The sequence below is a fragment of the Schistocerca cancellata genome, chromosome 6, assembly GCF_023864275.1.
Source record: "Schistocerca cancellata isolate TAMUIC-IGC-003103 chromosome 6, iqSchCanc2.1, whole genome shotgun sequence".
NCBI lineage: Eukaryota > Metazoa > Arthropoda > Insecta > Orthoptera > Acrididae > Schistocerca > Schistocerca cancellata.
In genome coordinates, this window is record NC_064631.1 from 86,620,816 (window position 1) to 86,635,531 (window position 14,716).

Below are 14,716 nucleotides of genomic sequence, written 5' to 3' on the forward strand. Positions count from 1 at the left end.
CTTCCTTGACCCCCCTCAAAGTTGGGGTGTGCCATGCCTACCTGTCACATGATGCAACACCCTTAACCACGTTCTCATGCATCGACCGAAAAAAATAAATAAATAAATAAAAGGAAGAAGACAGAATATGTTATATTTTGTTGTATTTAATATTCTTTTAATATTTTTTTAACTAAGTCATTTGTATATGTTTCAATGGTACCTGGAAGAACTCTTGCATAGTGAATATATATGTACCTTTAGTTTGTTCAATAAAGATAATTAAAAAAAAAGTCGGTAGAGCGCTTGCCCGCGAAAGGCAAAGGTCCCGAGTTCGAGTCTCGGTCCGGCATACAGTTTTAATCTGCCTGGAAGTTTCATATCGGCGCACACTCCGCTGTAGAGTGAAAATTTCATTCTATTTTCATGAAAATTTTACAGAAGGAAATCGCGAAATTTTGATTCGTAAAGGACCTGCATATTTTCAAAACAAAGATTATGACTTTTCCGAGGCATCCAGAACCTGCAAAGATGGTAACAAATAAGTATCAGGGTATTTCAACACAGCATTATTTATTCGCAAATTAAAGAACAATGAAAATGGTTGTGGTCGCTTTCCAAAAACTCTGTACTTTGTTTTTCATGCTGCTTATTTAACCCTTCTGATGTGAATTTATCCTCTCCGAATGGAGTAATGATTGTAAGCACATTAATTAAATAACTTTACCACATGAAAATAGCACAGCTTATGGGCAATCTATGATGACTTATCCCGCGTAAAGGAAAGCTGTTGGTAGAATAGGTACACACTTATTATCTCAACTTCAAAAAGAAGTGTAATACTAGAGAAATGTGCTTAAAGGGATTGTAGCGATTGTAAACTTTTTGGGATCGAGAGGGCCTCCATTTCGAGGTTACACTGAAAAAAAATATGGTTCAAATGGCTCTGAGCACTACGGGACTTAACATCTGAAGTCATCAGTCCCCTAGAATTTAGAACTACTTAAACCTAACCAACCTAAGGACATCACACACATCCATGCCAGAGGCAGGATTCGAACCTGCGACCGTAGCTGTTGCGCGGTTCCAGACTGAAGCGCCTAGAACTGCTCGGCCACACCGGCCGGTGGTTACAATGAAATCCTAGGATATCCCAACAATGGAAATTATTTGGTATGAGTGAATTATTGGGTGAATTCGATTCATTTCTTACAGATCACTTACAGCGAATATCTGTAATTCATTTATTGACGTAATGAGAAAATAGATCCTAAAAAAATTACAAGTGAAGTTAAATTAACAAAATATTTTTCCTTTGGCGTTGACTGTACGCCCGATCTCTCTCATGTTGACCAGCTAACTTTTATAATTCGATACGTAAAAGACCCTGTTCCTGTTGAAAGGTTCCGGACATTTATTTCTATTAAACACCATAAATCCGAGTATTTAGCGGAAATCATCATGCATTTTTACACAATCAATTTATTCACATAAAAGATTGCGAAGAACGACAATGCTTCAAATATGTCGGGGAAGCATGCTGGCCTACATGCAAGAATCAAGGTTAAGTGTGAATTGCCACCTTTGTACCATGTGCCGGACTTAACACTAAAGTTGGTAGGTATCCAAGCTGCTAGGTGTTCATCAGAGGCAACCAAGTTTTTTGTCGAGCTCTACCCACCGATGGAATATGTTGACAGAACATTTAGGTTCAAAAAAAGTTGTTAAAAGTCTCATAAACCAGATGGTCAGCCAGAGCCGATGCAGTTAGCGCTTTGTGTGAAGGTCATAAATTATAGAAGCAACTTTGCTGACAAACGCAGAAGAGAAATTATAGGCAATAGAAACTAGAGACGAAGCCCTTAGTCTGCAGAGAAAAATGGGAAAGCGAAATTTTATTATACTAATTTGCAGCTCTATATTGGAAAGAATAGACAAAACAAGTAATTATCTTCAGAAGGAAACAATAACACTGCAAGTTGCATCTAAATTGTTTGCTTCTCTTGATGATTTTATCATTAACCTCAGGGATAAATTTGATGATTTCGAATCGTCCACCAAAGAAAGAAACCAGGAATCCGCTTACAAGGACGTATGTCAAACAGCAAAATGTATAACCTCACGCCAAATTTTTTTTGATGGCTCTGCGCCGTCAGTGCAATTGAATGAAAAAGAGAAATTAAAAGTAGAAGCCTTTCTTCCTTTAGTTAATGCCTTGAGCGTTCATCTAAAACAGCGATTAAGTTCCTATGAGAACATTAGTCAACGTTTTGGTTTATTTTTCCGCCTGAAAACTCTGAATTCCGATGAGCTGTGACAAAGTTGCAAAGAATTTGCTGAAATTTATTATGAAGACGTTAATGAGCAAATGCCTGCATTTAACAGAATACTTGAAATTTTGTTCGTAGCGAAAGTGGGGGAACTAACAGTATATTGGAAATACACTCCTGGAAATGGAAAAAAGAACTCATTGACACCGGTGTGTCAGACCCACCATACTTGCTCCGGACACTGCGAGAGGGCTGTACAAGCAATGATCACACGCACGGCACAGCGGACACACCAGGAACCGCGGTGTTGGCCGTCGAATGGCGCTAGCTGCGCAGCATTTGTGCACCGCCGCCGTCAGTGTCAGCCAGTTTGCCGTGGCATACGGAGCTCCATCGCAGTCTTTAACACTGGTAGCATGCCGCGACAGCGTGGACGTGAACCGTATGTGCAGTTGACGGACTTTGAGCAAGGGCGTATAGTGGGCATGCGGGAGGCCGGGTGGACGTACCGCCGAATTGCTCTACACGTGGGGCGTGAGGTCTCCACAGTACATCGATGTTGTCGCCAGTGGTCGGCGGAAGGTGCACGTGCCCGTCGACCTGGGACCGGACCGTAGCGACGCACGGATGCACGCCAAGACCGTAGGATCCTACGCAGTGCCGTAGGGGACCGCACCGCCACTTCCCAGCAAATTAGGAACACTGTTGCTCCTGGGGTATCGGCGAGGACCATTCGCAACCGTCTCCATGAAGCTGGGCTACGGTCCCGCACACCGTTAGGCCGTCTTCCGCTCACGCCCCAACATCGTGCAGCCCGCCTCCAGTGGTGTCGCGACAGGCGTGAATGGAGGGACGAATGGAGACGTGTCGTCTTCAGCGATGAGAGTCGCTTCTGCCTTGGTGCCAATGATGGTCGTATGCGTGTTTGGCGCCGTGCAGGTGAGCGCCACAATCAGGACTGCATACGACCGAGGCACACAGGGCCAACACCCGGCATCATGGTGTGGGGAGCGATCTCCTACACTGGCCGTACACCACTGGTGATCGTCGAGGGGACACTGAATAGTGCACGGTACATCCAAACCGTCATCGAACCCATCGTTCTACCATTCCTAGACCGGCAAGGGAACTTGCTGTTCCAACAGGACAATGCACGTCCGCATGTATCCCGTGCCACCCAACGTGCTCTAGAAGGTGTAAGTCAACTACCCTGGCCAGCAAGATCTCCGGATCTGTCCCCCATTGAGCATGTTTGGGACTGGATGAAGCGTCGTCTCACGCGGTCTGCACGTCCAGCACGAACGCTGGTCCAACTGAGGCGCCAGGTGGAAATGGCATGGCAAGCCGTTCCACAGGACTACATCCAGCATCTCTACGATCGTCTCCATGGGAGAATAGCAGCCTGCATTGCTGCGAAAGGTGGATATACACTGTACTAGTGCCGACATTGTGCATGCTCTGTTGCCTGTGTCTATGTGCCTGTGGTTCTGTCAGTGTGATCATGTGATGTATCTGACCCCAGGAATGTGTCAATAAAGTTTCCCCTTCCTGGGACAATGAATTCACGGTGTTCTTATTTCAATTTCCAGGAGTGTATATCACCTTTGGAAAGAAAACATAACTGAAGGTGGATCTCCAAAAGTAGAAATCGCATTGAGAATCTTTTTAAACATGATGGTAATCAACTGCAGTGCGGACGCTCCTTCTCCAAATTGATAAGAATAAAAAATGAACAATAAAGTACAATGCTTCATGAGACATTAACCATTTTATTGCTGATGTCCATATAATGTGATCTGCTCAAAAAAATAGATTTTGATGGTTCAAAATGGTTCAAATGGCTCTGAGCACTACGCGACTTAACTTCTGAGGTCATCAGTCGCCTAGAACTTAGAACTAATTAAACCTAACTAACCTAAGGACATCACATACATCCATGCTCGAGGCAGGATTCGAACCTGCGACCGTAGCGGTCACGCGGTTCCAGACTGAAGCGCCTAGAACCGCTCGGCCACATCGGCCGGCAATAGATTTTGAAGAAATGGTTAACGAGTTTGCTTATCTCAAATCTAAAAGCGTACCTTTTCAATCCCCATAGATTTTTAAGCACTAACCTGTGAAATGCTAAAAGAGCTACTTTTGTGGATTATGTTATACTATCTGTTCATTTAATATGACCGTTAAGAAATAAAAATACCACCAGAACTTTGCTTATCTGCGTACTTCGTCTGTTCTAACAAAATAGTGCTACGTCAAGTTATAGGGGCCCCATTATCCTAATGTGCCCAGGGCCTCGAATAGGTTAAGGACGGCACTGATTAAACGTGTGCCGGCCGGAGTGGCCGAGCGGTTAAAGGCGCTACAGTCTGGAACCGCACGACCGCTACGGTCGCAGGTTCGAATCCCGCCTCGGGCATGGATGTGTGTGATGTCCTTAGGTTAGTTAGGTTTAAGTAGTTCTAAGTTCTAGGGGACTTACGACCACAGCAGTTGAGTCCCGTAGTGCTCAGAGCCATTTGAACCATTTGATTAAACGTGTCACTGTGTGGCGTGGCAGTGTGTGGTCTAGTCTTTAACGGCAGCCACGTGGTTCGTGAGATGCCGGGGCCCGGGCAGCGATTTCCCACGTTACGCAGTGCCTCATCTAGCGTGCTGTGACGTCAGAGCGTGTAGCGAGGTGCTGGAGCATGCGCCAGTCTGTCACTCCTCTTTCATCCGTTTCTATGAACCACTGTTATCAAACGCTATGCAATGATACTCTGCAGTCTCATGAGCTTAACATAAAAGATTCAACTCAGTATCTTTAACAGGTTTCGAGATGCAGAATATTTCTTTAAAACACAAAATTTTGAGTACCGCAATTAAAAAGAAATTACAGTTTTCATGGTTTTTTGAATGTGTGTTGTATGAATGGGAACTCCAGTCTTGAATTAAAAGTGTGAGTACAGTCGAAAGTCATATCGGAGGGGCTATATCTTTATACCAGTCCGTAAGACGAATGGTTATTTGAAGTTCGTTGGCATTTTGGAAATAGTATTTTGGCATTTAAAATAAATTACATTTAGCCACCACTAAAATCACCCAGTCAGATAGGACTGCGTTTCCACATGCTGGAGGCAGGAAAGGCGCTCTGCAGGTTACAACAACGAGTCGTAATGTGACCAACAGTGAATAAGATTGTGTAAGAAGGCACTCTGATAATTCTGTTTAAATGTTGCGAAAATGCTTGTAGATGAGAGCAAGAGATGGTGGATCATCAAAAACGTACGTGTACAATGATATCCGAATTGTATGACTCTTCTGATGAGTTACTTTCATGAAGTGAAAGATACATTCCTTACTACATTTCTTAACTTCGCATTGCATACTTTACAGAACTCGCTTAGAAACTAAGTAACGAATTGTGTATCGTTTTTTACGAACACAATAACGTATCAAACATCGAGTGACATTTAGGCTATTTCTAAACACTTGTATCGGGGTTTAGTAACACAAGGTCATGAGTGCCACGTAGCTACTGACGGTCAGTGTGAATGATGCTGTATTTGCAATAACAGTGTTAAATTAGAAGTTTTGTGGTTTGGCTATTCTGCAAAATATCTATTACTTTTAACGCATTTATTTCAACTAATGGAGAAAATAATACTTGGCACAAAGATCAACATATTGCAAATTTTTATTCAGATAATTTTCAGAAGAAACTATCCATACTACTTCCCCGAACCTAGCATCAACAGACGTCATTTTAAACCAGAATCTCAAAACACTACACAACGAAACTAAGGCTACTATATATATATATATATATATATATATATATATATATATATATATATATATATAATATAAGCGATATCTATAAAGATACTCCAATATCATCCTAGGAGACGAAGACGACCTGGACATCTACTAAAACGACCTATGCATCCTATTTAACTGGAACCGAAACGGGTCAACAGTGGCTTTTCGTGACTGAAATATTATGATGATGATATAATAATAATGAAGTTCCACGTTTCTTGACAGAGTGTAGGGGAACGATGCGGGAGACCCGCACAGCTGTACTAGGCAAGGCCCTAATGGAGGTGGTTTGCCGTTGTTTTCTTCCGACAAGACACCATGCGGTCATCTCGGGGGAGGTCAAAATACCTGACCCCTCCTGGAATCGAACCTGGGACCCTATGATCCCTAAGTGTGCACGCAACCACTTTTTTCTGTCGTTGAGTTTGGTGGTTGCGGACGTCACATGACATTTGGTCAAGTTGGTTTGTAGATCCTTCCACTCAGTTATTTATTAAAGAGGCCAACCCGCTCTCTGACCGAACACGCTGAGCTACCGTGCCGGCTCCACTAGACCACAAGCGGCGGATATGGTGATGGTAATAACTTTTACAGTCAGTATTCATATAACGAAGGTGCATTTCAAAGATAATAAAAAAGAAAGAACACTGTCACATTTAAAACAATTCAACATTTCTCACAAATCTTACATGCATAGAACAAACCTCATGCAGTCAGTCTTTCACGTTCTTTATTTACATACTTTGCAGTGGAGGGAATATTTTCACAAATCTTTGTGAATCGAATGTTCGAATGTGTGTGAAATCTTATGAGACTTAACTGCTAAGGTCATCAGTCCCTGAGCTTACACACTACTTAACCTAAATTATCCCAAGGACAAACACACACAGTCAAGCCCGAGGGAGGACTCGAAACTCCGGTGGGATCAGCCAAATCTTTCTGAGACTCTAAAATTTGCCATATATCTTCGTGCATGGGAAAGTTAAATTACATTGTAGCATTAAAGAATTTGCAATCGTAGATTCCAAAATATTGCTCTTTTCAAAGACCAGTACTTATTCATTTCTGGAAAAAAGTTCTATGGGTGCATTTGAGCCTGGAAAACTAAAAATAAATTCCATACCCTTAGGGGGGATTATTGTTGCAATGTTTTTCTCCTTGAATACTTGGAAAATTTCCACTCACCTATCCTGTACTGCTACAGTGTTAGCATTCCATTCACATAATTTTTCTACTGTAATTGTTTTAGCCATACAAAATTAAAATTCATCAAACAAGAATTAACTGTCAAGGATTGCATTATCTATGTTCTGTATTGTTGAATTATTTGCTTCCACATTTGACCATTTTGGCTTTGATTTCAAAGTAGACCTACAGAAGTCAGTGTCATGTGGAAATTTCTGACTCTATGAAACTGGGTAGTTACATGATACTCTGTAAAACATATTTACTAATGAATAAAATCCATTCTGAGCTGGTCTGTCATACTCATGCAATTTCAGTAACATGGTTTTAACTTGAAGGCTGTGAGAGGTGGCACAAGACTCTCACTTTAACAATACAGTCAGTCAGATTAATGTTCATGTTTTATATCATGACCTCGGTATTTCCCAGAACTACATTTGGTGTGTGTGAGTCATGGCTTTTTACATAGAGGAAATTGTGGGCAGAATGCTCTTATAACTGCATGTGTAACCTGTAGAGAACTTTTACCTGAGGGACGATAATGGTAGTGAGGGAGAAGAGGGAGACAGATGAATGGGGGGCCAAAAATGCTGAGTGCAGGAACCTGGTCGTGCGATTGATTCCGGGAAGCAGCGCTCAGTTGATCGAACCTGCAGAGGGACTTCTGGTGAAAGCTGTCTCCTCTTTTCACTTAGGGCCGGACAGTAGGGTGCAGTTTCACAAAACATTTTACCTGGGCCACGCAGCAGTCCGTCACGAAGGCAGCCAGATGGTGGAAAGTGGGTGGAGAAAGCCATTTAAGGATGACTGCTCTAAACCGAACTTCTCTGCTAACGAGGGGAAGGTCATAAAATCCTGTGTATTCTCTAGTTAGAAACTGCAACAATATGGACAGAGCAGCTGGTGTACATGTTTAGTGGAGGCAAGACTGTAACCCCCTGCCCTGCCCCCTGATGCCAGGAAGTCGCTAAGTACTTTTATTTCATGGGCTCGACTGGCTGGGAAACATAACAACCTTGTTTCAGAAATGGAAAATGATCGATCCGGAAAGATTAGATCTATCTGTAAATGTGGGACTGTGGTCCTGTCTAGGTAGATGATTTTTTTTTTTTTTTTACCAAAACATGGCCATTCTTACCATGAGAACGACAGCGTTACAGCTGTAGCAGTTGAAACGTCCCCTTAGAACAATTATACACGAGACTGTGCTTAGACTGACACACAATATTTTTAGCGCAACGCAATCTGACTTTCAAAAATCCCTACAAAAGAATGGCCCTGACTAACATTAAACTATACCTTTCACAAATAACTTACCTCACAAAAATCTTCATTACTCGAACTACTGCAATACAGCGAGCGCCACTACTGCCAGCTAAATAAAAGATTCAAACTACAGAAGGTACTAACTACTGATAGGGATAGTTAGCAAATGAAAGATATTAATAGAGAACAAACAATGTATTTACCTTAATAGTCATAATATATATAGCTGTTCATGACAAATTACAAAACTCCGCCATCTCTCTCCCCACATCCACCACTGCTGGCGGCTCACCTCCAACTGCGCAACGCTACGCGCTGTTCACATCCAGCTGCCGCTGCCCAACACTACAATGGCAGACAACAATGCAAACTAGCCACAGACTGCACACAGCACAGCCAGTGATTTTCATATAGAGCGCTACATAACGTTGCCAATAAGAAAACATAAAACAGCCTACTTACATAAAGAAAACATAAACAGCCTACTTACATAAAGAAAACATAAACAGCCTACTTACACAGTGCACTGCTCCTTGCCCACAGTGCGCCTTTTTCTGTTGCCACCTGAATCAAGGGCAAAGGGTAAAATACTGCTGCACTGGTCTTAAGGGTGTTAAATGATATTCATAGCTCCTTTTTTCAGCCAATAGAGATCTGGAGTCACTGACTGGCTCCTCTCAGAATATGCAAAGCAGAGGCTTGCTCCCCCAGCGTGGAAGTCCCGGTGCTGTGTCTGGAATGGCTACCAGGCCAACAGAACAGTCAAGAGGGGAGATTTAATGAGTATAGTTCCATTGGTTTATGCCGTGTGGCGCAGTTTCGTTTTTGCTAATTCGACCACCGTACCGAGGCTTCATAGAATGTGGTTGTGATTCTTGCCCTTCTTCGCTTTCTGATTCTCACTTAGAGGAGAAATTCATATCTTTTCCTAATGGGGGAGACTTGTAGTCTGTATCTTTGTGGCCTACTAAGAGCCAGTGGCAGATTACAACTTTTTGGACAGTGCAATCTCTTGGACATATCACATGTCACGAGAGTGAACTTATTCGTCCTGAATCACCCGTTCGACATTTGACAGTTCCAACTTGTACTGTCGTGCCTGTGAGTCGAATTGGTTTTGCTCGACCAGAGAACCGGTACATCTCACCCTGAAACCTGCTGGAATTTGATGTCTCTGATAGGGAAGTTTCCCGCATTCTAATAATCAGAACGCCAGGCCGCATAGTTTGAAAATTTTTGTGGACGCGTCAGTACATTATAGCTGCAGCAGCGCACTGCTCCTTGCCCACAGTTCGCCTTTTTCTGTTGCCACCTGAATCAAGGTCAAACAGTAAAATACTACTGCACTGGTCTTAAGGGTGTTAAATGATAGTCACAGCTGCTTATTCTCACGTGAACCATATTTTGTGTTGTACTTCGTCGTAGTTGATTCCATTTGAACAGATTTGGACCTCACTGTGGAGTCAAGCAAACAAAGTCAGATTGCGTTGTGAAAGGAATTAATTCAGGGGAGAATCAGAGTCTCGGTCCGGCACACAGTTTTAATCTGCCAGGAAGTTTCACATCAGCGCACACACCACTGCAGAGGGAAAATCTCATCCTGGAGCAGATAATACTTTTCAACCTATTGCTTCTGCTATCCAAATATTCTGCCTTTGAATTTCTGGAATGATTGTTTGACAGGTATTTAGCTGACTGTGCACAAACCATAGCCATAAATCTGATTCCTTGTTACTGAAAAATGAATGCAAAGCAGCAGGACACCATGATTCTGACAGCAAAAATGATTTTAAATCAGGATACAATTTCACAGTCCTTTCAAGTGCATGCAAGAATGCTAATCATTCTACTGCTTATGAAACAAGGAATTATTTAGCCAACTACTTCCTGACACCTCGTAGAAGTACTGCATCAACGATAATCAGCATCTACTGTAATTGTCTTTCTTTACAATTTTTTTTTGTAATGTGTATTTCAGTAAAACTTACAAAGGAATTTCTGTACGCTTTTATTTACGTATAATACGTAAAATATTTTATCCATCGCAGCAACTTGTGTTGTATACAATAAAATAATAAGCAACCAGCTGCATAAAATAAATTTAATTACTTTACCAGTTTCGGGTGGTATATGCCCTTCTTCAGAATGTTATACCTGCGAGTGTCAACAATAAAGTACACACAGCAAGATGACACTCGCAAATAATGAAGAAGGGCACTAAGTGCCCGAAAACTGTAAAGAAATTAAATTGTATTTTATGTAACTGGTTAATTACGTGTATTGTGTAGTGGGTGCTTACAGAACTTTGATTAGTGTTTTTCAATAAAATGGATCTTAAAGTATTGTCACTATGCCGTATTTACAGTATTTCGTGTTAAAATTTTAATTACTGATAATGAACTTACCTGATAGATTAGCCTCCATGGTTACTTCGTCAGGCCCTCTCTGTCACTTCCTTCCTTGAATTCCCTTTAACTCGTAATTGTGTAGTTCCGGATATTTCTCCACCTCTTCAAATTAAACATTTATTCGCACACTGTACAACCCACTACTAGCATGTGGTGGCGTGTAGTATCAAAATCACGGCTGCTCTGGGACGCCACTACTGAAGTATCTCCATCTGAATGACCCCATCTAAATACGCATGCTGTGTCTCTTGGTTGCAGAGTATCACAGCCGCTCGGATAATTTTTGAATGCGGATATGCTTCCCCTTCAAAGCACTCAAGCAGTTAGGCAAATATCATTGCGAATAAAAACGTCAAGCTAACATTTTACTCTGCCCTTCGTGTAGCGTAGGCATGTAGGTTTGATTCAACACTTCCCAAATGATTCTGGTAGTTTCACGGACGATGTATATAACTGTGCTGTGCCCTCTAGTGAAGTACAACGACAGCGATGCAAAAGTACCCCCCGCTACCAAATTCCTGCAGAGCGTAATACAGTTGTAGTTCACCAACTTCTATACCATAGGTAAGTATGTGTATGCTTGTACAGGGTTATTACAAATGATTGAAGCGATTTCACAGCTCTACAATAACTTTATTATTTGAGATATTTTCACAATGCTTTGCACACACATACAAAAACTCAAAAAGACATTAAGCCGATAATAAAGTTCCTCCCACACTCGGCGCAGCATGTCCCCATCAATGAGTTCGAAAGCATCGTTGATGCGAGCTCGCAGTTCTGGCACGTTTCTTGGTAGAGGAGGTTTAAACACTGAATCTTTCACATAACCCCACAGAAAGAAGTCGCATGGCGTTAAGTCGGGAGAGGGTGGAGGTCATGACATGAATTGCTGATCATGATCTCCACCACGATCGATCCATCGGTTTTCCAATCACCTGCTTAAGAAATGCCGAACATCACGATGGAAGTGCGGTGGAGCACCATCCTGTTGAAAGATGAAGTCGGCGCTGTCGGTCTCCAGTTGTGGCATGAGCCAATTTTCCAGCACATCCAGATACAGGTGTCCTGTAACGTTTTTTTTTCACAGAAGAAAAATGGGCCGTAAACTTTAAACCGTGAGATTGCCCAAAACACGTTAACTTTTGGTGAATTGCGAATTTGCTGCACGAATGCGTGAGGATTCTCTACCGCCCAGATTCGCACATTGTGTCTGTTCACTTCACCATTAAGAAAAAATGTTGCTTCATCACTGAAAACAAATTTCGCACTGAACGCATCCTCTTCCATGAGCTGTTGCAACCGCGCCGAAAATTCAAAGCGTTTGACTTTGTCATCAGGTGTCAGGGCTTGTAGCAATTGTAAACGGTAAGGCTTCTGCTTTAGCCTTTTCTGTAAGATTTTCCAAACCGTCGGCTGTGGTACGTTTAGCTCCCTGCTTGCTTTATTTGTCGACTTCCGCGGGCTACGTGTGAAACTTGCCCGCACGCGTTCAACCGTTTCTTCGCTCACTGCAGGCCGACCCGTTGATTTCCCCTTACAGAGGCATCCAGAAGCTTTAAACTGCGCATACCATCACCGAATGGAGTTAGCAGTTGGTGGATCTTTGTTGAACTTCGTCCTGAAGTGTCGTTGCGCTGTTATGACTGACTGATGTCAGTGCATTTGAAGCACGACATTCGCTTTCTCGGCTCCTGTCGCCATTTTGTCTCACTGCGCTCTCGCGCGCTCTGGAGGCAGAAACCTGAAACAAAACTTTATGAGTTTTTCTACGTACCTGTAGTGTGTCGTGACCATATGTCAATGAATGGAGCTCCAGTGAATTTATGGAATCGTTTCAATCATTTGTAATAGCCCCGTATTTGACAACCTACGTGTGTATTGCCATATTTTGCATTGTTTATTATTTGTTATGTTATTTACTTTTTTTGTTTCAGCGAACGAGTGCAAGGAGAAGTGGCGAAATTTATGATCTGTAGTTGTACGTTATCTGAAGCCACAGCCTAGTGGTTCTCCTTGAAATAAGAAACCGTATTATTTGTCAGAGGCGATGAAGTTCATGCTTCTGTTTTTCAAAACGACTACTGTCTTGTCGGGGGAAGCAGAAATTACACCTACAGTGTCACAACCGTTGTGTGAAGTGTCTCAAAACGAATATCTGGCAGAGGAGGCAAAATATATCTCCATGTCCATATCATCGCCTCCACCACCACCACCACCACCACCACCACCTTCTTCAGGCACTTCGCTGCTGCAGCAAGACGTGCTCCAGACCCATGAATCAGACAGCCCACGATTCCTTAAACAAAAGCAACAGTCCGTCATAAGTGCTGATAAATACTTCAAGGAATATTTTGATGCCAATAAAGGAAACTTGCTAGTACAGCCAGCGATTCCCAAGACAAAAGAACATTTCTTCTCAATTTACTGCCAGAAATCGAACCAATGGCGGACGCACAGATGATGTCATTCAGGCGTAGAGTCCTGCAAGTAATTGACGACATAAGGTACTGACACCAACACAAAGTACACGGTGGACAGGTCTCTACGAAGGCATTCACATATCCTACTCAGAGTGAGAGATATGGAAGCCACATGTCACTAGAGGAGGAGCACTGATAGTGCACGAACTTGAGTGTGACGCTTTCGATTCCACCGACACCACCCCGCAATGTGTTGTTGCACAACCTCCAGCTAAATGATTTTTGAGTATCGTTCCGTTTGTACATAATCTCTACATCAATCTTTACACTCTTATTTTGTATTCTTTAATATGAATATACACCTACATTGTTCGTTTTGTGTAAATACATGTGGAAAAATAAAAATACAAAATATTGATACAATGTGGTTTGAGACTTACCTCAGTGTTATTGAAAGGCGCTCATCGCGGCTCACACATTGCCTCATGTTTGCGTCAGGATAATGAATCAGTATAATGAATGTAAGAAGTGTTACTTCTAGATAAGCCTCCTTTCTCATCCTGTAGAACATGAGGAGTTTCTAATCTGATTCTTGCAGTTCTTTTGCAGCAACTTATAACCTACAATTTATATTATTCACAATGTAAGGATAAACACACAAATTCCTCACTTTTCTCCTATAGCGTTAGTAATAATAATACTGTACTGTAATACGATCGTAACTACTACAGTTACTAGACATTGCTCTTCTGGGGCCACAGTAAACAAAAAAGCGCTGTACGTAAGTCCTTTGCCCACAGCCAATGAAACTGATTTGATTTTCTGTTCACACAGCAGGTGACTTGGCAGTACGGTAGTCTTGTGTCGTGCCTTGCCTGTGTGGATGTGGTGGGCTACTGGAGTCGTCCAGTCTCCCACTCTCTTGGTTTAGGTAGCTGGAGACCTGATTTCAATATTCCCCTGTGAACAGTGCCTATACGCTATCGCTTTACTTCAGACAAATAATACTTTATAATCGTGAGCGTTAATGGGTAGAGATAGGCATAATAATAAAAAATTGTATTTTAACATAATAGGAAATATCCTACCTCTTAGATACTAGAGATCAAATATTAGAAGAAACAAAGACAGAACACAGTCTTGCTTCTTGCGCCGAAAACTGGCAAGCAACGGTTCCCGCGTTCTGTAAGCTTATTTGTGTTAGTGAGCACCAGATGGCAGCAAAATGGCTCTGAGCACTATGGGACTCAACATCTGTCATCAGCCCCTAGAACTTAGAACTACTTAAACCTAATTAACCTAAGGACATCACACACTTCCATGCCCAAGGCAGGATTCGAACCTGCGAGCGCAGCGGTCACGCGGTTCCAGACTGAAGCGCCTA